A 26,539-nucleotide genomic window follows, 5' to 3' on the forward strand; every position below is an offset into this window, starting at 1 on the left:
AGTGGGTGTCGGAGTAGAGGGAGACAGAGTAGGAAGGCTTTGGCTCAATAGGGCTTCGGCGATAAAGGGTCAGGGCCAGGTAGATTATCTGTTTAAAAGGTGTCAGATGTAGGAGGTCCTGGAAACTCCCAGCCTCCCGGACGACCACATCTGCACCAGATGTATCCAGTTGCAGCTCCTTAGAGACCACGTTAGGGAACTGGAGCTGCAGCTTGATGACCTTTGTTTGGTCAGGGAGAATGAGGAGGTGACAGAGAGGAGCTATAGGCAGGTAGTCACCCCGGGACCACAGGAGACAGAGAAGTAGGTAACAGTCAGGAGAGGGAAGGGCAAGAAGCAGGTACTAGAGAGTACCCCAGTGGCTGTCCCCCTTAACAATAAGTATTCCTGCTTGAGTATTGTTGGGGGGACAGCCTACCTGGGGGAAGCAACAGTGGTCGCGCCTCTGGCACAGAGTCTGACCCTGTGGCTCAGAAAGGTAGAGAAAGGAAGAGGATGGCAGCAATGATAGGGAACTCTATAGTTAGGGGGTCAGATAGGTGACCTGTGGATGCAGGAAAGAAACGTGGATGGTAGTTTGCCTCCCAGCTGCCAGGATCTGGGATGTTTCTGATCACATCCACGATATCCTGAAGTGGGAAGCACAAAAGCTAGAGATTGTGGTACATATTGGTACCAACAACATAGGTAGGAAAAGGGAGGAGGTTCTGAAAAAAAGACTACAGGGAATTAGGAAGGTAGTTGAGAAGCAGGACCTCAAAGGTAGTAATCTCAGGGTTACTGCCTGTGTCATGTGACAGTGAGTATAGGAATAGAATGAGGTGGAGAATAAATGAGTGGCTGAGGGATTGGAGCAGGGGGCAGAGATTCAGATTTCTGGATCATTGGGACCTCTTCTGGGGCAGGTATGACATGTACAAAAAGGACAGATTGCACTTGAATCCGAGGGAGACCAATATCTTGGCTGGAAGGTTTGCTAAGGCTATTGGGGAGAGTTTAAACTAGAATTGCTGGGGCGTGGGAACCGAACTGAAGTGACGGAGGAAAGGGAGGTTGGGTCACAAATAGAGAAAGATTGGAGACAGTGTGAAAGGGAGGATAGGCAGGTGATAGAGAAGGGACACGCTCAGTCTGATGGTTTGAGGCGCATCTATTTTAATGCGAGGAGTATTATGAATAAAGCGGATGAGCTTAGAACGTAGATCAGCACTTGGAGCTATGATGTTGTGGCCATTGCAGAGACTTGGATGGTGCAGGGGCAGGAATGGCTACCTCAAGTGCCAGGCTTTAGATGTTTCAGAAAGGACAGGGAGGGAGGCAAAAGAGGTGGGGGCGTAGCACTGTTGATCAGAAATAGTGTCACAGCTGCAGAAAAGGAGGAATTCATGGAAGGGTTGTCTACGGAGTCTCTGTGGGTGGAAATTAGGAATAGGAAGGGGTCAATAACCCTACTGGGTGTTTTTATAGACCATCCAATAGTAACAGGGACATTGAGGAGGAGCAGCTAGGGAGACAGATTCTGGAAAGGTGTAATAATAACAGGGTTGTTGTGGTGGAAGATTTTACTTTCCCAAATATTGATTGGCATCTCCCTAGAGTGAGGGGTTTAGATGGGTGGAGTTTATTAGATGTGTTCAGGAAGGTTTCTTGACACAATATGTAGATAAGCCTACAAGAGGAGAGGCTGTACTTGATCTGGTATTGGGAAATGAACCTGGTCAGGTGTCAGGTCTTTCAGTGAGAGAGCATTTTGGAGATATGATCACAATTCTATCTCCTTTACAATAGCATTGGAGAGGGATAGGAACAGACATGTTAGGGAAACGTTTAATTGGAGTAAGGGGAAATATGAGGCTATCAGGCAGCAACTTGGAAGGATAAGTCAGAAACATGTTCTCGGAAATGTACAGAAGAAATGTGGCAAATGTTCCGGGGGATATTTGTGTGGGGTTCTGAGTCAGTACGTTTCAATGAGACATGGAAAGGATGGTAGGGTACAGGAACTGTGGTGTACAAAGGCTGTTGTAGATCTAGTCAAGAAGAAAAGAAGAGCTTACGAAAGGTTCAAAAAAATAGGTAATGATAGGAATCTAGAAGATTATAAGGCCAGCAGGAAGGAGCTTAAGAATAAAATTAGGAGAGCCAGAAGGGGCCCTGAGAAGGCATTGGTAGACAGGATTAAGGAAAACCCAAGACATTCTACAAGTACGTGAAGAGCAACAGGTTAAGATGTGAGAGATTAGGACCAATCAAGCGTGACAGTGGAGAAGTGTGTATGGAACCGGAGGAGATAGCGGAGGTACTTAATGAATACTTTGCTTCAGTATTCACCATGGAAAAGGATCTTGGCAATTGCAGGGATGAATTGCAGTGGACTGAAAAGCTTGAGAATGTAGATATTAAGGAAGAGGATGTTCTGGAGCTTTTGGAAAGCATCAAGCTGAATAAGTCACCGGGACCGCACGGGATGTACCCCATGCTACTGTGGGAAGTGAGGGAGGAGATTGCTGAGCCTCTGGCAATGATATTTGCATCATCAATGAGCACGGGAAAGGTTCCAGAGGATTGGAGGGTCGCCGATGTTGTTCCCTTATTCAAGAAAGGGAGTAGGGAAAGCCCAGGAAATTATTGGCTATTGAGTCTTACTTCAGTGGTTGGTAAGTTGATGGAGAAGATCCCGAGAGGCTGGATTTATGAAAATTTAGAGAGGCATAGTATGTAAGGAATAGTCAGCATTGCTTTGTCAAAGGCTGGTCGTGATTGAATTTTTTGAGGATGTGACTAAACATATTGATGAGGGTAGAGTTGTAGATATAGTGTATATGGATTTTAGCAAGGCATCTGATAAGGTACCCCATGCAAGACTTTTGAGAAAGTAAGGAGGCATGGGGTCCAAGGGGACATTGCTTTGTGGATCCAGAAGTGGCTTGCCCACAGAAGGCAAAGAGTGGTTGTAGATGGGTCATATTCTGCATAGAGGTCATTCACCAGTGGTGTGCCTCAGGGATCTGTTCTAGGACCCCTACTCTTTGTGATTTTTATAAATGACCTGGATGAGGAAGTGGAGGTTAAATTTGCTGATGACACAAAGGCTTGGGGCATTGTGGATAGTGTGGAGGGCTGTCAGAGGTTACAACGGGACATTGATAGGATGCAAAACTGGGCTGAGAAGTGACAGATGGAGTTCAACTCAGATAAGTATGAGGTGGTTCATTTTGGTAGTTCAAATATGATGGCAGAATATAGCATTAATGTAAACAACAGGAATTCTGCAGATGCTGGAAATTCAAGCAACACACATAAAAGTTGCTGGTGAACGCAGCAGGCCAGGCAGCATCTCTAGGAAGAGGTGCAGTCGACGTTTCAGGCTGAGACCCTTCGTCAGGACTAACTGACCCTCCCCCTCCAACTTTCAAATCCCTTACTCACTCTTCCTTCAGTTAGTCCTGACGAAGGGTCTCGGCCTGAAACGTCGACTGCACCTCTTCCTAGAGATGCTGCCTGGCCTGCTGCGTTCACCAGCAACTTTTATGTGTGTTGATAGCATTAATGTTAAGACTCTTGGCAGTGTGGAGGATCAGAGGGATTTTGGGGTCCGAGTCCATAGGACACTCAAAGCTGCCGCGCAGGTTGACTCTGTGGTTAAAGGAGGCATACAGTTCATTAGCCTTCATCAACAGTGGGGTTGAATTTAAGAGCCGAGAGGTAATGTTGCAGCTATCTAGGACCCTGGTCAGACCCCACTTGGAGTACTGTGCTCAATTCTGGTTGCCTCACTACAGGAAGGATGTGGAACCCATAGAAAGGATGCAGAGGAGATTTACAAGGATGTTGCCTGGATTGGGGAGCATGCCTTATGAGGATAGGTTGAGTGAACTCGGCCTTTTCTCCTTGGAGCAACGGAGAATGAGAGGTGACCTGATAGAGATGTACAAGATAATGAGAGGCATTGATCGTGTGGATATCAGAGGCTTTTCCCCAGGGGTGAAATAGCTAGTATGAGAGTACTTATGGTGCTTGGAACTAGGTAGAGAGGAGATGTCAGGGGTAAGTTTTTTACGCAGAGAGTGATGAGTGTGTGGAGTGGGCTGCCGGCAGCGGCGGTGGAGGCGGAAATGATAGGGCCTTTTACGAGACTCCTGGATGGCTACATGGAGCTTAGAAAATTAGAGGGCAATGGATAAAGCCTAGGTAGTTCTAAGGTAGGGACATGTTCGGCACAGCTTTGTGGGCTGAAGGGCCTGTACTGTGCTGTAGGTTTTCTATGTTTCTGTGTTTCTGTGTTTCAATCTGAAATGACTAACGCTTGCAAACTAACAGCCCAGATTTTGAGCTATGTCTTTTCGCTTTCTAGTCAAGTGTGGTTGCCTGTTCCGGTAATGTGACCAAATACAATTGATGTTGATACACAATAACTCTTCCCATCGAAAGGTTTGTATTTTTTGAAGATATTTTAATAAATATTTATGATGCAACTCCAGGTATATATCAATTAGATTAGGTTTGATTCACACTACAGTGATCAATGGCATTGTTCTAATTTAAAATTTCTGCCTATTTCCTTTTCAAATTAAACTTTGAATCTATCTAAAAGCGAAGAGTAGCTACATGATATTGTTGCTCTAAAAAGGCTCTATTTGTGCATTAGTTTACTGAGATCCTGTGGAGTATTCTGGGGGAAAAAAAACTCTAGCAGTTTCAGTGTATCTGATATTCTAATATTGGCAAGTTGTATTTTGCCAAGAAGTTTGATAACATCTGTTCATAAATCTTGGAATATAGATTCAGTCCTGGAATTTCCCAACAATTGTTGAAGGAAGGAGCCAGAGAGCAGGAAGTTGTTTGCCACACAGAAAGTCAGTTAAGTAGCAAGGTGACCAACCACCAAGGCTGTTCAGCCCTGTGTGAAGAATTTTGCTTCTGCCGACAGACAATAATATAGTAAAATTAGGAATTTTCAGAATTTCTTATTGCAAAAAGTTCCCCTAAGAACCAATTAATAGCTGTCCATACAAGTTTGTTGCTGCTGTTACGATGATTCAGTAGTAGCCTCGAATCAGCGGAACAGGGCAATCGCTCAGCTGTGAGTAATGGCTGCTTTAGAATTGTTCTTGATTGTGAGTGATTTAAAAAAAAACACAACCAGAGTTTCCACTGCTGATCTTAATTCAGCCGATCCCTGCTGAGTCAATCTGATGATTGTTCCACTGTTCCTCACAATCTGACTCACACCGACATTATTCTCAGAGCCAACTGAGAAATAAAGGGCTGAATGGTTCCTTCCCGTGGCAAGAGATTACTACAAGATGTCCACAACAAAAATGACACCTTTTATTGAAAAATAGATAAGAGAAAAACATGTGGGTTTTAAGAAGAAAGTACACTTAGATGTAGCAATGTTTTGTGGTTTAAAGAATCAATAGAGAATGATTGAAGTGCATTAACCTTTAGAAAGTGGAGCTGCGACAAATAATGGAGTCATCAATATGTGGATTCCACTCAACCCAAGTTGTGATTAACGATTGTTTAACTCAAAGAATAGTTGTGTTAATACAAGACAAAATAAATTTATTCCCAAATAACTGGAGAATTTAAAGGAATACTCATAACACGATCCATTGAACTGAACTAGTGGGTACATTATTTAGCACAGCGAAGATCTTCAAAATGTTAATCTGTGAGATTAGTGTAGATAAATAAATCATAACAGAGGAAATGATGCATGTAAGTAAGATGTTGCCAAAACCCAGACCATAAGGCTGAGATTTCATCACTGTTATGTGAGTAATGCTTCGCCAACACACTGTGAAATATTCATTGCTGTATTCCTTTCATCATTTCTTGTTTTACCCCATTCTTGGTCAGCACAGGCAGGGAATGGTCAATTGCCATCTAGTATTTCTTGAATGCCAAAGGCAAGATGAAGAGCATTTGGCAGCTTTGGGTCTATGCTCTCTGGAATTTAGAAGAATGTGTGGGGATCTCATTGAAACTTACCGAACTTTGAAAGAAGTAGATAGGGTGGATGTGGAGAGGATGTTTCCTATAGTGGGGGTATCCAGAATTAGAGGGCACAGCCTCAGAACTGAGGGGCGACCTTTTAGAACAGAGGTAAGGTGGAGTATTTTTAGCCAGAGAGGAGTAAATCTGTGGAACGCTCTGCCACTGACTGATGTGGAGGCCAAGTCCGTGGGTATATTTAAGGCAGATTTTGATGGTTACCTGATCGGTCAGGGCATCGAAGGGTATGGCAAGAAGGCAGGTGTATGGGATTGAGTGGGATCTGGGATGAGCCATGATGGAATGGGCTGAATGGCCTAATTCTGCTCCAATGTCTTATGGTCAAGATATTCTCATGATGGTTGTTAAGGACTGTAACCATCTAGGGCATGCACTCTTCTCATTACTGCCATCAGAGAGGAGATAGAGGCATCTGAAGACCTGCCCTCAATGTTTGAAGGACAGTCATTTCCTCTCCGCCATCAGATTTTTGAATTATCCATGAACCCATTAACACTACCTCACTATTCCACTTTCGTAATTTTTTAATCTCTAGAATTGCCACAAAACAACAAACCACGGCATATGTCAGTGATAATAAACCAGATTTCGAAACTTGAGCTTGAGTTTGGGTAATCATGGATGAGCAGGAGAAGACTGACTGATTATCTGCCTAATGTGAGGTGAGGGGGAGGAGTACTGAACAAGAGATTAAGGCACTAAAAGTTGGGAGCATTTTAAATATTCCTCAGAGTAAACCAAGAGAACATAGAACATGGAATAGGAATAGGATCTTTGGCCTACAGTGTTGTGCCAAACTAATTAGTGACACCTAATTAAGCTGAGAGAATGATGTACTGCCCACTAAAGGAGCATCATTTGAGGACAACTGTGTACTACAGAGTCCGAGATTCCGGTGACTGAACTCATAGGCCAATCAGCAGACTACAAAGGCACCATAGCGACCCAGCAGACCCGCAAGCCTGCATCAGTCATCTTCATTCCCTGAGATGACGAAAAATGACTCCAGTATCACAAACTAAAATAGCAGCAAGGGCTCTTAATCAAAGCGAAGGATTGGGACAGAGAGTACTTTAAATATCACAGTGCCAGAGGAGTGAAGGTGCTTGACAGCTGATAGCAACAGCTGATAGGGGCACATTCCACTTTCCCTGCACTGTGATATTTAAATGGGAATTCTCCTTCCCCAGTCCGAACTTAAGTTTTGGCTCCTCCTGTTGATTTCTCCCCATCCAAACAGTTAATGGATTGACCATCACTGAAAAAGCTAACTAAAAGTATTATCCTGAGACAATAGGAAATGCTCCGTATAAATCCACCAGTACCGTTCAACTCCCAGATTATTATGAACAGTCAGACTTGGATTTGCGCCATTCCAATATATCCCTGGCCCCTCCAGTTCCATTCTAAAGTCACAATGGAGAGTTGAGAAGATACAAATTGCACATTGTATGATGTCAGTGCTGGTGTGTTGTACAACATCTTTGGTGAGACAACTTACAGCAAACAAATTCACTGATTAACCATCGGAGCATACACACCACCAACAGGCTCTTCATTTTGGCACTCACTCTCCGATGTTCTTAAATTCAGGCCAGAACCACATTTTCAGAGTCAAAATGGCAGCTTCCTTACAGTGATTTACTGAAGCATACTCAACAGCACAGACCAATTGGGCATGAAGTGTTTTTTTTAAACTAAGCATTTAACGCTTGAATATCTTGCTGTCATTATACTGTAAATGATCCACAAGTGAAGATCCTTCTATTTTTTGTGCTGAGTCTATAAGCAACCAGGGAACTTGTGCCATGAATTGGAAACCCACTGCAAACTTCCCTGGTTTGCAAGGGAGTAGCAAAGTGATACAGCTGGTAGAGCTGCGGTTTCACAGTTCCAGCAACCTAGGCTCCCTCCTCGTTTGTGGCGCTGGCTGTATGGAGTTTGCACTTCCTTCCTGCGTACCTTCCCTCTGGATGCTCTGTTCCGTCCCATATCCCAAAAAAAATGTGTAAATTGCTGGGGTAACTGCTTCTAGTGCAGGGGATGGTAGAATCTGAGGAATGTAGGAAGAAAACCTTGGGTTAGGGGAGCATTAAGGCAAAAATTGCAACCTATTGAAAAATGGCTGCTCAATAGTTAGAACTGACTTGATAGGCTGAAGGGCCTGTTTCTATTTTATACAATTGCATGAGCTGAGAGCAAGGTTTCATCTCTCGACATCAGTCAATAACATCAGCGTTCTGTGGTATATACCTGGCGCCTTGTCTCCTGTCAAATGCATGGGTTCATCATGGTAGATGAACTATTGATTGCACTCTGAAAGAAAAAGGAAGCATATCATCAAAACAATCTTAACAATGACTTTGCATGCTGCCTGACTCTCGGAAGCATTCATTCTCACAAGCACAATCTACTCCTGCCATCACCAAACACACTGCCGGGCAGTATTGCAACAGCATGAGAGTTTAAAAGTGCGGAAGACATCACTGAGCGACAGCAGATCAAAACAAATAGTCTCGGTGTATAGCAACTGGCTACCTTACAATTGACAATTACCTCTCTTGTGTTAAATATGATCTATTTCTCAGCTGGATCAAAGAGAACATCTATCTAAACAGGCAAGGAGAGGTTTCAGAAAAAAATTCCATTTTAGTTAAACTCTTCCTGTTGAATTTAGAATTTGGCTTGACTCTTTTGTTACCTTCAGATAGTTATCCTGCAGCCTGTCCCTTCTCGAACAGTTAGTGTGTATGAAAATTAATGAGACCCTCTGCTGACATGGAGGTAAACTCATAGATTTAAATGAAGAAAAATTTCTAGCCCTACCATTTTGTGACGATGCCAAGTCTGCATTCCTTTTTATATCTGATTCTCACCGTTTAGTCCTCTACGCCTGATGAAGGGTCTTGGTCTGAATCGTCGACTGTTTCGTCAAAATTCAAGGCTCAAAGTAAAAGTTATTATCAGTGTACATACATTGCACCACATACAACCCTAAGATTCTTCTTTAGCGGGCATACTTAGCAAACCTATAGAACAGTAACTGTAAACAGGATCAATGAACAAGAAATTGTGCAAATGCAAATACAATAAATAGCAAGAGATAATGAGTATGAAATAATAAGACAGAAACATAGAAAACCTACAGCACAATACAGGCCCTTCGGCCCACAAAGTTGTGTCGAACATGTCCCTACCTTAGAAATTACTAGACTTGCCCATAGCCCTCTATTTTTCTAAGCTCCATGTACCTATCCAAAAGTCTCTTAAAAGACCCTATCGTATCCGCCTCCACCACCGTTGCCGGCAGCCCATTCCATGCACTCACCACTCTCTGCATAAAAAACTTACCCCTGACATCTCCTCTGTACTTACTCCCCAGCACCTTAAACCTGTGTCCTCTTGTGGCAACCGTTTCAGCCCTGGGAAAAAGCCTCTGACTATCCACATGATCAATGCCTCTCATCATCTTATACACCTCTATCAGGTCACCTCTCATCCTCCGTCGCTCCAAGGAGAAAAGGCCGAGTTCACTCAACCTGCTTTCATAAGGCATGCTCCCCAATCCAGGCACCATCCTTGTAAATCTCCTCTGCACCCTTTCTATGGCTTCCACATCTTTCCTGTAGTGAGGTGACCAGAACTGAGCACAGCACTCCAAGTGGGGTCTAACCAAGGTCCTATATAGCGGTAACATTGCCTCTCGGCTCCTAAATTCAATTCCACGATTGATGAAGGCCGATACACCATATGCCTTCTTATCCATGGAGTCAACCTGCACAGCTGCTTTGAGCGTCCTGTGGACTCGGACCCCAAGATCCCTCTGATCCTCCACACCGCCAAGAGTCTGACCATTAAAACTATATTCCGCCATCATATTTGACCTACCAAAATGAACCACTTCACATTTATCTGGGTTGAACTCCATCGGCCACTTCTCGGCACAGTCTTGCATCCTATTAATATCCCGCTGTAACCTCTGACAGCCCTCCACACTATCCACAACACCTCCAACCTTTGTATCATCAGCAAACTTACTAATCCATCCCTCCACTTCCTCATCCAGGTCATTTATAAAAATCACGAAGAGTAGGGGTTTCAGAACAGATCCCTGAGGCACACCACTGGTGACTGACCTCCGTGCAGAATATAACCCATCTCCAACCGCTTTTTGCCTTCTGTGGGCAAGCCAGTTCTGGATCCACAAAGCAATGTCCCCTTGGATCCCATGCCTCCTTACTTTCTCAATGAGCCTTGTATGTGGTACCTTAGCAAATGCCTTGTTAAAATCCATATGCATGACATCTTCTGCTCTTCCTTTATCAATGTATTTAGTCACATCCTCAAAAAATTCAATCGGGCTCGTAAGGCACGACCTGCTCTTGACAAAGCCATGCTGACTATTCATACAACACACATCAAAGTTGCTGGTGAACGCAGCAGGCCAAGCAGCATCTATAGGAAGAGGCGCAGTCGACGTTTCAGGCCGAGACCCTTCGTCAGGACGTCCTGACGAAGGGTCTTGGCCTGAAACGTCGACTGCGCCTCTTCCTATAGATGCTGCTTGGCCTGCTGTGTTCACCAGCAACTTTGATGTGTGTTGCTTGAATTTCCAGCATCTGCAGAATTCCTGTTGTTTGCTGACTATTCATAATCATATTATACCTTTCCAAATGTTCATGAGTCCTGCCTCTCAGGATCTTCTCCACCAAGTTACCAACCACTGAAGTAAGACACACTGGTCTATAATTTCCTGGGCTATCTGTACTCCCTTTCTTGAAAAAAGGAACAACATCCACAACCCTCCAATCCTCCAGAACCTCTCCTGTCCTCATTGATGATTCAAAGATCATCACCAGAGGCTCAGCAATCTCTTCCCTCACCTCCCACCGTAGCCTGGGGTACATCTCATCTGGTCTCGGCGGCTTATCCAACTTGATGCTTTCCAAAAGCTCCAGCAGGTCCTCCTTCTTAATATCTACGTACTCAAGCTTTTCAGTCCGCTGCAAGTCATCACTCCAATCACCAAGTTCCTTTTCCATAGTGAGTACTGAAGTAAAGTATTCATTAAGTACCTCTGCTATTTCCTCCGGTTCCATACACACTTTCCCACTGTCACACTTGATAGGTCCTATTCTTTTACGTCTTATCCTCTTGCTCTTCACATACTTGTAGAATGCCTTGGGGTTTTCATTAATCCTGCCCACCAAGGCCTTCTCATGGCCCCTTCTGGCTCTACCAATTTCCTTTTTAAGCTCCTTCCTGTTAGCCTTATAATCTTATATGTCTCTAATATTACCCTGCTCTCTGAACCTTTGTAAGCTTTTCTTTTCTTCTTGACTAGATTTATTACTGCCTTTGTACACCACAGTTCCTGTGCTTTACCATAACTTCCCTGTCTTATTGGAACGTACCTATGCAGAAATCCACACAAATATCCCCTGAATATTTCCCACATTTCTGCTGTACATTTCCCTGAGAACATCTGTTCCCAATTTAAGCTTCCAATTTCCTGCCGGATAGCCTCATAATTCCCCTTACTCCAATTATACGCTTTTCTAACTTGTCTGTTCCTATATCTCTCCAATGCTATTGTAAAGGTGATAGAATTATGATCAGTATCTCCAAAATGCTCTCCCACTGAGAGATCTGACACCTGACCAGGTTCATTTCCCAATACCAAATCAAGTACAGTCTCTCCTCTTGTAGGCTTATCTACATATTGTGTCAAGAAACCTTCCTGAACACACCTAACAAACTCCACCCCATCTAAACCCTTTGCTCCAGGGAGATGCCAATCGATATTTGGGAACTTAAAATCTCCCATCACGACAACTCTGTTATTATTACAGCTTTCCAGGATCTGTTTTTCTATCTGCTCCTCGATATCCCTGTTACTATTGGGCGGCCTATAAAAAACACCCAGTAAATTTATTGACCCCTTCCTGTTTTTAACCTCCACCCACAGAAACTCCGTAGACAATCTCTCCCTGGCATCCACCTTTTCTGCAGCCGTGACACTATCTCTGATCAACAGTGCCATGTCCCCACCTCTGTTGCCTCCCTCCCTGTCCTTTCTGAAACATCTAAAACCCGGCACTTGAAGTAACCATTCCTGTCCCTGAGCTATCCAAGTCTCTGCAGTGGCCACCACATCATAGCTCCAAGTGGTGATCCATGCTCTAAGTTCATCTGCTTTGTTCACAATACTCCTTGCGTTAAAATAGACACATCTCAAACCGTCAGTCTGAGCACGTCCCTTCTCTATCACCTGCCTATCCTCCCTCACACACTGTCTCCAATCTTTCTCTATTTGTGAGCCAACTGCCTCTTCCCCAGTCTCTTCAGTTCGATAAAGAGTATCACTACTTCAGATAAGATTGTTCTACTTCAGATAAGATGTCTTCAAAGTGGGACCACAGGTTTTAGGAACACCAGAAGTAGAATAAGTATAGTTATCCCCCTTTGTTCAAGAGCCTAATAGTTGAGGGGTAGTAACTGCTCTTGAACCCGGTGAGGATAGCTATAACTTCTACCTGGTTTGGATGGTTTTACCTATGATGTACTGGGCCAAATCCATTAACTTTTGTAGGATTTTCCCCTCAAAGGTATTAGTGTTCCCATACCAGGCCATAATGCAGCCAGTCAGCACACTTTCCACCACACATCTGTACAAGTTTGCCAGCATTTTTGATGACATGCTGAATCTCCGCAGACTCCGAAGGAAGTAGAGACGCTACTGTGCTTTTTTTGCAATTATATTTATATGATGGGTCTAGGACAGGTCTTCTGAGATAGTGACACCCAGCAATTTAAAGTTACTGACCCTCTTCTCCTCCCTCGATCCTCCTATGATTACTGGCTCATGGACCTCTGGTTTCCCTCTACTGAAATGAAGAATAATACCCTTGGTCTTGTTGACATTGAGTGAGAGGTTGTTATTATTACACCACTCAGCCAAATTTTCAATCTCCCTCCTGTATGCTGGTTCATCACCACCTACGATATGGCCCACAACAGTGGTGTCATCAACAAACTTGTGAATGGCGTTGGAGCTGCACCTAGCCCCACAGTGCTTGGTGTTGAGCAAGTAGAGCGGGGCCTAAACACACAACCCTGCTGTGCACCTGTACCGATGGAGATTGTGGAGGAGATGTTTTTGCCAATCCGAACTGACTGGGGGTCTACAAGTTAGGAAATCGAGGATCCAATTGCACAAGGGGATATTGAGACCCAGGTCTTGGATTTTACTGATTAGTTTTGAGGGGATGATGGTATTAAAGGCCGAGCCTTGATCAATAAGGTGCTTCCAGATGTAATCATCCTTGCTGTCTAGATGGTCCAGAGTTGTGTGAAGTGTCGATGAGATGGCATCTGCTGTAGACCTGTTTCTTCAGTGGGCGAGTTGGAGTGGATCTAAGTCACCACTCAGGCAGGAGCTGATAGGCTCAACATCAGCCTCTGAAAACACTTCATCACTGCGGATGTAATTGCAACTGGGTTATAGTCACTGAAACAGGTTACCACACTCTTCTTGGACACTGGTATAATTGAAACCTGCTTGATGCAGGTGGGTACCACACACTGCTGGACCGAGAGGCTGAAGACATCTGTGAATGCACCAGCCACAGATCTTTAGTACTCAGCCAGGTACTCCATCTGGACCGGATGCCTTCCTTATATTCACCGTCTTGAAGATAGCCCGTTTGCCATCTTCAGATACCCAGACCAAAGGATCATCAGGAGACATTTGGATGCGCAATACTTCTTCCCTGTTCTGGTGGTCGACATGAGCATAGAAGGCATTGAGCTCATCTGGAAGTGAAGCTCTGCGGTCCCACATGTCGCAAGATTTAACTTGGTAGGAGGTTATGGCATTCAAACCCTGCCACAGCCACTGAGCATCCCTCATTGATTCCAGTCTAGTCTGAATCTCCACTTCATCCGTGAGATGGCTTTTCCGGAGATTATATTTGCACCTTCTGTAGCTCTGTAGCAACCTTGATCTCCAAACTTGAATTCCTCTGATCTGGCTCTCAACAAATTCTGGGTTTCTTTGTTCATCCAGGGCTTCTGAGTGGGGTAAACCCTGAATGATTCTGTGGGAACACATTTATCCACAGGTATTTTAATAAAGTCTGTTACAACCCTGGTGTCGTCATTCAGGTCCTCAAATGAGTTCATGAACATGGCCCAGTCCATTGACTCAGGACAGTCCAGTAACTGTTCCTCTGTCTCCCGTGACCACCTCTTAGTTGTCTTGATCTCTGGAGCCTTGTTTTTTAGGCTGTGTCTGTATGCTGGTAGTAAGAGTACAGTCAAATGATCCGACTTACCAAAATGTGGTCTTGGAAAGGAATGGTAGGGATTCTTCATCGTAGTGTAGCGGTGGTCTAGAGTGTTGGGATCTCTGGTGCAATAGGTTACATGCTGGTTATAACTAAGCAGTTTTCTTCTAATAGGCCTGGTTAAAGTTGCCAACTATAATTTGAATTTTGTAAGGATGGGCTGTTTTTTGCTTGCAGACAGTATTGTGCAGTTTCATGAGTGCTTGCTTATAATTGCCCTGTTGGTGATATGTAAACTGTGGACAAGTTCACAGATGAACTCCTGAGGCAAATAGAATGGTCTACATTTAATCATTAGGTGTTCTAAATCAGGGGAACAAGAAATCTACATAACCCCAACATCCGTGGACCAGTGAGAACTGACTAAAAAGCACATGTAACCACCTTTTTCTTTACCACAGTTCGCAGTTTGATCCATTCTGAAAATCGTAAAACTGTCCGGTTGTATCACTGCATCCAGAGTATTTGCCATTAACCAAGTTTCAGTGCAACAGCAATCGAGATCTGCCTCATCTGCCTTTGAAACAGCAGCCTTGCCCTGAGATCGTCAATCTTAATTTCCAGCATCCAGGATCTTCCCATAGATGCTGCCCGACCTAATGAGTTCCTCAAGCATTATACTTTTTCATTTTCATTTATTTTTTTATTTGGAGATACAGCACAGTCACAGGCCCTTCCGGTCCCATGAATCCGTGATGCCCAATTACATGCTTGTGGCCAATTAATTTACTAACCCGTATGCTTTTGGAATGAAACTGGAGCACCTCAGGAAACACACACACTCATGGGAAGAAGCACAATCTCCTTATAGACAATGGCGGGAATTAAACCTGGTTCGCTGGCACTGTAAAGCGTTACACTAGCTGTTATGTTACTGTGCAGCCCCACATTTCCTGTGTGTTACTCTGGATTTCCAGCATTTGCAGGATCTCTTGTGTTTACAATTCTCTATTCCCAGTTTCTTCAGTAGTTTGTAGAACTTCACCCTAACATTTGCCTCATCTGCTTCCTGAGGTACTGGTTTGTATACTCTTACCGCTCACTCAGTAAAGCATTTTCTTCTGACGTGCCTTTCTTATTCTGAAATATGATTAGGCAGTTGTCCAGAAAGGTTAGCAACTAATAAACTCATTTTTCTCAATTACTTGAAATATTTTTGTTTCCTCTCCATGCAGCAATCCTTTTAGTCTCATTGACAAATTTAGATGTCCTTTTTCACTCCTTGATGCCAAATGTGAGGCACTCAGACCATGTACCAGCAGCCCATCCTGACTTCTGTTCTCCTCCGCCCTGCCTCAGGCCTGTTCCCTTTCTTGATTTATTCTGACATTCCTTGGGCTTCAGATTCAAGCTATTCCAGTCAATGTCATAGCTTCAGTTACCATGTGCCAGACTTTCACAAACACTTCCAAAGTGGCTCTCAGCAATATTGAAAATGTGACTGCGAACACTTTTATTTAGTATTTGTTATTTAGGGACACAGCATGGAACAGACTCTTCTGGCCTAATGGGCCGCGTTGTCCAGCAACCCGCCTGTTTAACCCTGGCCAAATCACAGGATAATTTACGATGACCAATTAACCTACTAACCAGTACGTCTCGGAATGCAGGAGGAAACTGGAACACTCGGAAGAAACCTACACGCTCACGGTAAGGGTGGCTAAACTTCTTGCCAAGGATGCCAAAACTGAACTCTGAACACTAATGCCCCGTGATCGACATCTTAGTTTTCAAATAATTTAATGGCCTCACACCTAACTATTACTGAAACCACTTCCGGTGCTACAATCCTGAAACCTCCCTGCTCCTTTAATTCTGCTGTCTCCATACACTTGGTATAAATTGTTCCATCTTTGGCAGTTGCAGCTTCCTAAACTTTGTCTTTTCTTCACCTCCTTTAGCTTCAGACACTCCTGAAATATGATTATGACAAAGCCCTTGGTCATCCATCCTAATTCTCTACAATCCCAGTCTCTCACTCTGTTTGATCACACTCTTTTGAGGAAATTGTTCCTTTTTTTTTGTTTCCTAATTGATGTTCCTCGGCAAAACTTCACAGAATCAGTCCTTTGTAGGTCATGTAATCTTATCTCTTTTGGAATGCCTGCTGCTTAATTATTACTGCATGATTCAGATTCCAGCAGCAATTACCGAGAAGACTGATTGTACCGCATTCATTAGTCTCACACCAGTCTCCTGCTGATACACACATGCCAACCCAGAAAACCAGGGCGAGCTGGCCAGCAGCTCCATAAAAGTTGGCACATCTCCTGAAAATCTGACAGCTTGCAAACGATTCTGAAGATCAGCCTCATGACATATGAAGTCAAGGGGCTAGGCTGAAATTCCAGCGAAGGAGTCAGTTTTATAATGTAAGTAACAGATATATTCAAAGTTTGGTTTCTCATAGGGAAAAGTCACCTACCTGTTCTCCACCTCTCCATATATCAGAAGTCAATTATACCTGATGCAATTTGAATAAAATGGAATTGCATGGTGATGCAACAAGTAGCAATGCTACCTCACAACTCTCGGGTTGGATTCACCCTTCAACCTTAGCACTCCCAGTGAGACAGGAATATGCCTACCTGTCTTAGCATGTGAAGTCTGGGCAGACTAGGCAGATGAGATCAACAGTGAGATCCAACGACCAGGAAGGCACTTCTGCAACACTTGTTGGAGAACAAAGGTCATAATGATGCACAGAAGAAGTCATGGTTATCTACTGCAACCAATGAAGGCCCCAGTTGTGACGACTACTAGTACTACTGGATCTGGACTTCCTTGGTCAAGCAATTGGAACTGCCTCAGTGCAATGGCTTTTCCACTTTAAAAAATTTCCAGCACAGGTTACACTGTCATTGTCAGAAATGGCAGACAACCAATCAATCAATCAATCACGCATGACAACTTGGATTTCCCCCAGGTTCTCTGAGTTCCTCCCACATCCCATATAAAGTCATTAAGGCATAGAGCAATTAAGCACAGAAATAGGCCTGTCAGCCCAACTTGCACATGCCAATGAAGATGCCCACCTTGGCTAGTTCCATTTGTCATGCTTTGCCAATATCCCTCTAAATCTTTCCTATCCATGTACCTGTCCAAGAGTTTTTGTTATCCTGTGATTGAGTTTGCCTCTGGTAGCTCATTCCATATATGCACATCATCTGGCTGAAGCAGTTGCCTCTCAGGACACTTTTAAATCTTTCCAATTTCACTTTAAGCCTTCTCTGTGTCTTCCAGTTTTTGATTCCCTGTCCGTAGCATGCACTCTATCCATGTCCTTCATGATTTGATATATTCCCCAGTCTTCTACTCTCTGATGAATAAAGTCACAGTCTACCCAACCTCTCTATAATTCAAGCCTTCGAATCCTGGCAACATTCTTGCCAGTCTTTTTTTTGGCATTCTTTCGATTCATGGTTTAATTGGCCATTGTAAATTGCTTATGGTATGTAAGTGAGCAGTCAAATCATTAACGGGAAGGGAGAGAATAAAATGGGATCAAGGTAGTTTTAATGGAGATGGGCTGGCATGTACTTGATGGGTCAAAGGTCCTGTTTCCATGCTGTATGTCGCTTTGACTCTATACCTTGGGCAGTGGTAGTGTAGTGGTTAGCGCAATGCTTTTCAGTACCAGGGACCTGGGTTCAATTCCCACCACTGTCTGTACGTTCTTCCTGTGACTGTGTGGGTTTCCTCTGGGTGCTCTGGTTTCCTCCCACAGTACAAAGACGTACAGTTTGGTAGAATAGTTGTCCCGTGATTAAGATAGGGTTAAATTGGGGGTTGCTGGGTGGCATGGCTTGAAGGGCTGGAACAGTGCTGTATATAAAAAAAATAGATTGCTTTTGGGCTAGTTCGACAATCTCGATGTAATTACTAAAATCTGGGGTGCTGAAATAAATACAATATTCCAGGTGAGCCTAACTCAAAGCCATAGTGGCACACAGCACAGAAACAGCTGTTTCAGTCCACCATGTTGATGCTGACCTGTTCTGCTAAACTTCATTTTGAAAGGGTTTTGCATAACTAATTTCTTCCACATGGATTAAAGGATCTACCCATCAGGTGTGAGGTAATATGGATATTGTTGTATGTGATTCTGGTGTGATCCACCCCTGCCATCTTTCTTCTCATCCTCATTTTCATTGGAAGTTGAAAATGGATTGTGTCTGCAGAGCTTTGAATTATCGAGAATATGGGAAAAATTTACCAAGGATGATCTGATGGTTTTGTTTGTATGGACTTGTAGCAAGTTGTGCACAGACGTGAGGCCTGCAAACATTGAGTATCGCTTACAGCTTGGGTTCGGTCTGTCCCTGGTGTTGTGAACCACGGGTTTCGGGTTTGGCCATGTTTGGATTTTTTCTTTTAGCTGGCAATGTACCACTTATCCTTTACAAAAAAAAGAAGCTTGTGCAGAAGAACACCTTCAACCACAAGTCCTTCAAACAGTGATCCATACAGAAAGGCTTTGCATTTGCAGCCATGTTCACCCGAAAGTTTGGAAGAGATTATCCATCTCAACCTCCTTCAGAGACCCTCACCATCACAGAAGCCAGTTTCCAGCCAGTTTAATTCACTCCATGTGATATAATTGGATATTGAACCAACTAGCCAACTGCAGTATTGATGATCTGCACTCTGGTGTGGGTGACACGGTAACATAACAGTTAGCATACTGCTTTACAACAACAGCTGTAGGATCAGGGTTCAATCCCCACTGGTATCTGTAAGGAGTTTGTACGTTCTCCCTTTAACCCTGTATGTTTCCTCCGGGTGCTCTGGTTTCCTCCCACATTCCAAAAAAGGTATACAGGTTAGGGTTAGTAAGATGTGGCCATATTGTGTTGACATTGGAAGCATAGCAACGCTTGTGGGCTGCTGTTGACGCAAACAATACATTCCACTGTATGTTTCGATGTTTCAATATATATGTGACAAATAAAGCTAATTCCTAATTGCTCTTCAACTAGCTGTGCCTTGAGCCAAGCTGCTCTGCTAGAGTTACAACATTAGCATCTACCTGGCAATTTGGAAAATTGCCCAGGGATATCTTACCCACAAAATGCATGACAAATCCAATCTGGTTAATTACTGCCCAGTCATTCTACTTTAAATCAGCAGACTGATGGAAGGTGTCTGCAAAAGAAAAATAGTTGTGGTTGTTCAAGTCATTCCAGTGCCAAAACCTGCCTGCAAGAGATCCTCAGGACAGTGTTTTTGTCTCAAGCATCTTTAGCTGCTTCCTCATTGAGATTTATTTCATCAACATAACAGAAATGGAGATATTCACCTATGTGAAATATTCAACTCCATTTGCAACTTCTCAGCATGTGATGGATATTCACTTTCCAGGGCCCGAGAGGCTTATTGCTAACCTTAGCTTTCTCGTAGGGTAGCATGACCTTTCCAAAAAGTCAGATTTGTTTGAGACATAATTAATCTGCTAACCAATATTCCTGGCTAGCTTCTTTTGTATACAAGTAAACAATGAGGTCTTGTAGGCTCACATTTAATCAGCATAAGGCAGTTAACTGACCTGCATCAAACCAGATAATACTAAGTTATTTGCAGCATCGTGACTGAGTTCAAGGATGCTTGCAGACCAGACTGATTTTGCCACTTACCACATCAAACATAGTTGCAAGTAGAGTTGAACAATTAATAGTTGGGATATTTGTGTACTCAGCAAGTCCACTCTCACAGTATTAATTTTGGGTGTCTGGGATCTCTGTCCCCAGAAGCTTTTAGACCATTTGTGAGAATTACTTTGTCGAAGTAGTGTATCTAAATAAATCTTCACTTACAGATAATATCAACAGGTAGCAAAACAGTATAAATGTTAGAACACATTTGGGATTGTTAGGAATGGCAGAAAGAAGATCTAGAATTTATTCCTCAACTTTTGGATTCTGCAATGAATAACTTCTTCTCTGCAAGTTGTTGGTATGTTCTTCTAGTTTGTAGGAATTGTACCTGTGTTTGGAAATTCTTTGTAGTTTATGAATCTATTTTAATTTGGAAATCTTCTATAAATCAGAAATCCTCTGTGAGTTAAGAACTGTTTGTCTAAATTTAAACTTATTTTATTAAAGATAAAATCAACTGAGTTTAAACTATTTTGTTGGCTGGAAGCATTTCCTCCTTTAATCGTTATATTTATCAAAGGACTAGAGGCATCAAAGGCATTATTATAAATCTTTCATAAACCACACTACTTTCTACGTACAAAGCAATTGACATATTTCCCATGTCACAATACTGGTTTGGTCAGTAGTGGGTGGAGCTGCTGTCTCCCACCTTTAGACACCCAGGTTCTGGTGCTCTGTTTGTGTGTATGCGTGTCTGTGCTCACTAAAAAAAGGTAAGGGAGAAGAGGAAATAAGGACTTTAAGATTAAGAAAAACATTTTCTTAATTGGGAGATTGCGCATCCTGCCTGTGATTGTATGGGTTTCCCTGGGTACTCCAGTTTCCTACCAGATTTCAATCACATGTGGGGTCAGTAGGGAAGGCAACCTACCAATCTAATAGTGGGTATTGGCAGCTGCACCTCGCCGCAGAGAATAAAGAGGAAAGTAAGCTAATCTTTGAAGAGTAGATAGATACATTATAGCCTCCCTATAATGAGGGTACCTAGATACCTATATCAGATAGGGCTTAAATTCTCCTTTTGTGTTTAGGGGCTTGCAAACAATGAACTCAACCCAATACCATCACAAGAAAATGAAGTTGTCCTTGCCTGCATGTAGCAAGACTGAGACAACATCATGACTGAATATGACATTTGCACCACAGCATTGCGACATAAAGGCCATCTCTGAAATAAGTGAGTTCAGCCTCCACTTGTTGACCTTCAATGACATTATCAATACAGAAACCTCGCACAATACTTACCCTGCCAGTAACCATTGACCAGAAACTGAAGTGAACTAGTGACATAAATGCTGCAGCTAGAAGATTAGGTTAGATGCTGGCAGTTTTCTGGCGAGTGACATTGCAAGACCTTTGCATTAATCAGAATCACGATGCGGTTCTCTCCGATTGACTAGATGAGTGCTGAACCATCATGATCTAGGACAATGCAGTCTATTTGATGGAAATCCCATCAACCACCTTAAGTATTCATTCTCTTTGCAGTACATCGACAAAATACACTATGGTACTCACCCAGGCAACTCCCAGAACCGTCATCTCTATCACTAAGAAGAACAAAAGCAGCAGATGTAAAGGAATACCACTGCCTATCAGTTCCCTAGCATCATTTTGACATGAAAATATGTTACCGATCCTTCATTGTCACAGGGTCGAACCCCTATAACTCCCTCCCCAACAACGCTACCTACACCAACACTTCAAGCAGGCACTGCACCATCACCTTCTCAAAGGTAACTAGAAAATAAATGTCATCAATGTCCAGATCATAAAAATAAATAAGTGACAAAGATGCCCTGATCATTTCCTGTGGTTTGTGGAATCCTACTACTGTTTGACTGACTGCCAGATTTGCCTCTAAATCCAATTTGCTTCACTCTAACAAAATTGAAAGACTGTAAGGCAACTTGTGTCGAAAGGTGTAAATGAAAGTGCTTCCTTATGAACATTTTACTAGAATGACCTATTCTAAAATCTGATCGGGATGTGGCACTGGACCAATGATTGGCAAGTGACACTTGCAGTCAATGCCATGTCGAAGCTAACTTATTGAGAGTTCACCTCCTCAGTGAAGCTAAAAAAAGCTGCAGCACAAGTCAAACTCTTGCAGGTCTGCCACAGCCTGAGATGGTGTTTATAACTAGTCTTGGATTTAACAAGGGAGCACGCACCATTGATGAATAAATCAGGACCAGACTGAGACTATAGATTCTATTTTGCTTTCCAACACACAGCTGCACAATATGCCTCACTCATTTGGGCGCATAAATTGTTTGACTATTTTGTTAGTTTGACAAAAGGCATGACTTTTGAAATCAGCTTGTGATGCCTTCTAAAGACATATTGAATCTTATGCATGGATGCACACAGGATCAAAATTATTCCAAGGTTGAGTGATATTCTTTCAGCACGTAGTAAATAGTAAGACTTGTGCATTTTTAACCTATTACTCACACAATATTCATTAAATATTGAAGCAACACTCACAAAAAATGCTGGTGAACACAGCAGGCTAGGCAGCATCTATAGGAAGAGGTACAGTCAACGTTTTGGGCCGAGATCCTTCGTCAGGACTAACTGAAAGAAGAGATAGTAAGAGATTTGAAAGTGGGAGGGGGAGAGGGAGATCTGAAATGATAGGAGAAAACAGGAGGGGGAGGGATGGAGCCAAGAGCTGGACAGCTGATTGGCAAAAGGGATATGAGAGGATCATGGGACAGGAGGCCCAGGGAGAAGGAAAAGGGGGAGGGGGGGGAAAAACCCAGAGGATGGACAATGGGTATAGTCAGAGGGACAGATGGAGAAAAAGGAGAGAGAGAGAAAGAATGTATGTATATAAATAAATAACGGATGCGGTACGAGGGGGAGGTGGGGCATTAGCGGAAGTTAGAGAAGTCAATGTTCATGCCATCAGGTTGGAGACTACCCAGACGGAATATAAGGTGTTGTTCCTCCAGCCTGTGTGTGGCTTCATCTTGACAGTAGAGGAGGCCGTGGATAGACATATCAGAATGGGAATGGGACATGGAATTAAAATGTGTGGCCACTGGGAGATCCTGCTTTCTCTGGTGGACAGAGTGTAGGTGTTCAGCGAAACAGTCTCCCAGCCTGCGTTGGGTCTTGCCAATATATAGAAGGCTGCATCGGGAGCACCGGACGCAGTATATCACACCAGCTGACTCACAGGTGAAGTGTCACCTCACCTGGAAGGACTGTTTGGGGCCCTGAATGGTGGTGAGGGAGGAAGTGTAAGGGCATGTGTAGCACTTGTTCCGCTTACAAGGATAAGTGCTGGGAGGGAGATCGGTGGGAAGGAATGGGGGGGGGAACGAATGGACAAGGGAGTCGCGTAGGGAGCGATCCCTGCGGAAAGCAGAAGGGGGGGAGGGAGAGATGTGCTTAGTGGTGGGATCCAGTTGGAGGCGGTGGAAGTTATGGAGAATTATATGTTGGACCCAGAGGCTGGTGGAGTGGTAGGTGAGGACAAGGGGAACCCTATTCCTATTGGGGTGGCGGGAGGGTGGAGTGAGAGCAGATGGGCGTGAAATGGGAGAGATCTGTTTGAGAGCAGATTTGATGGTGGAGGAAGGGAAGCTCCTTTCTTTAAAAAAGGAGGACATCTCCTTCATCCTGGAATGGAAAGCCTCATTCTGAGAGCAGATGCGGCGGAGACGGAGGTATTGCGAGAAGGTGATGGCATTTTTGCAGGAGACAGGGTGGGAAGAGGAATAGTTCAGGTAGCTGTGAGAGTCTGTAGGCTTATAGTAGACATCAGTAAATAAGCTGTCTCCAGAGATAGAGACAGAAAGATCAAGAAAGAGGAGGGAGGTGTTGGAAATGGACCAGGTAAACTTGAGGGCAGGGTGAAAGTTGGAGGCAAAGTTAATGAAGTCAATGAACTCAGCATGCATGCAGGAAACAGCGCCAATGCAGTCGTCGATGTAGCAAAGAAAAAGTGGGGGACAGATACCAGTATAGGCTTGGAACGTGGATTGTTCCACAAAGCCAACAAAAAGGCAGGAATAGCTGGGACCCATACGGGTGCCCATGACTACACCTTTAGCTTGGAGGAAGTGGGAGGAGCCAAAGGAGAAATTATTAAGAGTAAGGACTAATACCGCTAGACGGAGGAGGGTTGTGGTAGAGGGGAAATGGTTAGGTGTGGAATCCAAAAAGAAGCGAAGAGCTTTGAGACCTTCCTGCTGGGGGATGGAGGTATATAGGGACTGGACATCCATGGTGAAAATAAAGTGGTGGGGGCCAGGGAACTTAAAATCATTGAAAAAATTCAGAGCGTGAGAAGTGTCATGAACATAGGTGGGAAGGGATTGAACAAGGGAGGATAAAACAGGGTCAAAGTATGCAGAAATGTGTTTGGTGGGGCAGGAGCAAGCTGAGACAATGGGTCTACCTGGACAGGCAGGTTTGTGGATCTTGGGTAGGAGGTAGAAACGCAAAGTGCGAGGTGTGGGAACTATAAGGTTGGTAGCAGTGGATGGGAGATCCCCTGAGCTGATAAAGTTGGTGAAGGTGTGGGAGACGATGGCCTGATGCTCCTTAGTGGGGTCATATTTGAGAGGTAAATAAGAGGAGGTATCCGCGAGTTGTCACTGTGCCTCAGCAAGGTAGAGTTCAGTACACCAGACTACAACAGCACCCCACTTATCAGTGGGTTTTATAGTAAGGTTAGAATTAGTGCGAAGGGAGTGGAGAACAGAGCATTCGGAAGGAGTGAGGTTGGAATGGGAACAAGGGTGTGGTGAAGTCGAGATGATTGATGTCCCGTCGGTATTTAGCAATAAAGAGATCCAGAGCAGGCAGAAGACCAGAGTTGGGTGTCCATGAAGAGGAGGAGGGTTGAAGATGAGAGAATGGGTCATCTGTGGGGGTGGGAGAGCCCTTGCTGAAGAAGTAGGCTTGGAGACGGAGACGGCGGAAGAAGAGTTCAGCGTTATGGCGAACGCGGAACTCGCTGAGGTGTGGGCGAAGGGGGACAAATGTGAGGCCCTTACTGAGGACAGAGCGCTTTGCCTCAGACAGTTGAAGGTTGGAGGGGATGGTAAAGGCCCGGCACGGATGAGAGCTGGTATCAGAGGGGGGAGTGGGAGGGAGGCTGGTGGTGTCAGTGGAGAGTGGAGGGTTGGGGTGAGAGGAAGAAGGAGGCTCTGACGGCCCAGGAGTAGCTGATGGAATGTGAGGGAGATGGGATTGCAGAATGGTGGTGGGGGAAGGGGAGACGGGAGTCACAATAGCAGCACGTGAAGACCTGGCCTGGAGCTCAAGGCTGGAGTCTTGAGAGCTGGTATCAGAGGGGGAAGTGGGAGGGAGGCTGGTGGTGTCAGTGGAGAGTGGAGGGTTGGGTTGAGAGGAAGAAGGAGCCTCTGAGGGTCCAGGAGTTGATGGTGGGATCTGAGGGAGACGGGGTTGCAGAATGGTGGTGGGGGAATGGGAGTTGGGAGTCACAATAGCAGCACATAAAGACCCGACCTGGAGTTCAAGGCTGGAGTCGCAATTGGAGGTTGCGCAATCGCTTTGAAGCTGTCCATGGTTGTTGGAGCCAGCATTGATGGTGCTGGAATCCGAGTTTAGAATATGCCCTGGGTTGCTGGAGCCGCCGAGATCAATGGCGGGAGCCGCAATCTGAAGTTCATGTCTGCTAGCGTCGGGACCAGCAGGCTCTGGGGTCTGCAGATGGAAGATCTTGCGATCCTTGCCTAACATGACAAAGTCAAAGAAACGGCGCTTGCCGGCATGGATCCGACGGAGGATGAAATAACGGGCAGGTCTGAATGAATTGCTTTTCATTATTATGGAAATAACCATTCAAATTCCAATGAGCCTTAAGTATATACAGTTAAAGAAAATTATTGGTTTAATCTACTGATCGGAGAGATGTTGCTAAAGCCCTTGTATCGTTGGGAATTTTGTGTAAAGGTAGTAACCTTTGGTCCAATGGCAAATGAATAATCATCACTTATTGTAAAGGCATCAGACACAGCAATGCTCATACTAACTATCTGTACTTCCGGTTAATTTATCAGATGAGATTCGATATAATTCAAATCATCAGATTCTTATATTGTAGTTTATGATTATTTCTTCAAATGGCACATTACCCTCAGGGCTGCGTGGATCCCCATTGCTCTTTCCTCTTTAAAAAATAAGAGTTTGAGAGTGCTGGAGGGGAAATAATTTTAATCAAAGTTAACAAGCTACCAACAAAAATCACTGCAAGGTGCATTTTGCAAGGAAATAATGTCCAAGACTACAACCAGTAATGTCAATGAAAATACGGCCAAGGCTTTTGAAACAACTATAATAACTGAGAACTTTGGGGTTCCTCTGTCCAGTACTGCAGTTCAAAGACTCTATTGTAATATAAACTTCACCATGACTCCAGGAATGAGTGACTTACTTGAACTAATATTACTTGAAAAATTTTGATAATCTGACACTGCAGTCACAGACCTTGAAAAAATACCCGAATGACAACTGTGCAACACTGATCCA

At 44.0% G+C, this 26,539-nt stretch overlaps 1 long non-coding RNA gene across 2 annotated transcripts in view; it reads left to right on the plus strand.

The window, feature by feature from the left end:
- The window catches only part of LOC134344487 (uncharacterized), an 80,319-nt gene that overhangs the window by 46,324 nt on the left and 7,456 nt on the right, over positions 1-26,539 (plus strand). The window contains exon 1 of one of the 2 annotated variants that reach the window (XR_010017448.1): positions 15,171-16,019. The exons of the other annotated variant lie outside the window; for it this stretch is intronic. This is a non-coding gene — a long non-coding RNA (uncharacterized LOC134344487). Of the gene's footprint in view, positions 1-15,170; positions 16,020-26,539 lie in introns of those variants that run through there. 2 annotated transcript variants of the gene reach the window in all.

Source organism: Mobula hypostoma, chromosome 3 (assembly GCF_963921235.1).
Source record: "Mobula hypostoma chromosome 3, sMobHyp1.1, whole genome shotgun sequence".
Taxonomy (NCBI): Eukaryota; Metazoa; Chordata; class Chondrichthyes; order Myliobatiformes; family Myliobatidae; genus Mobula; species Mobula hypostoma.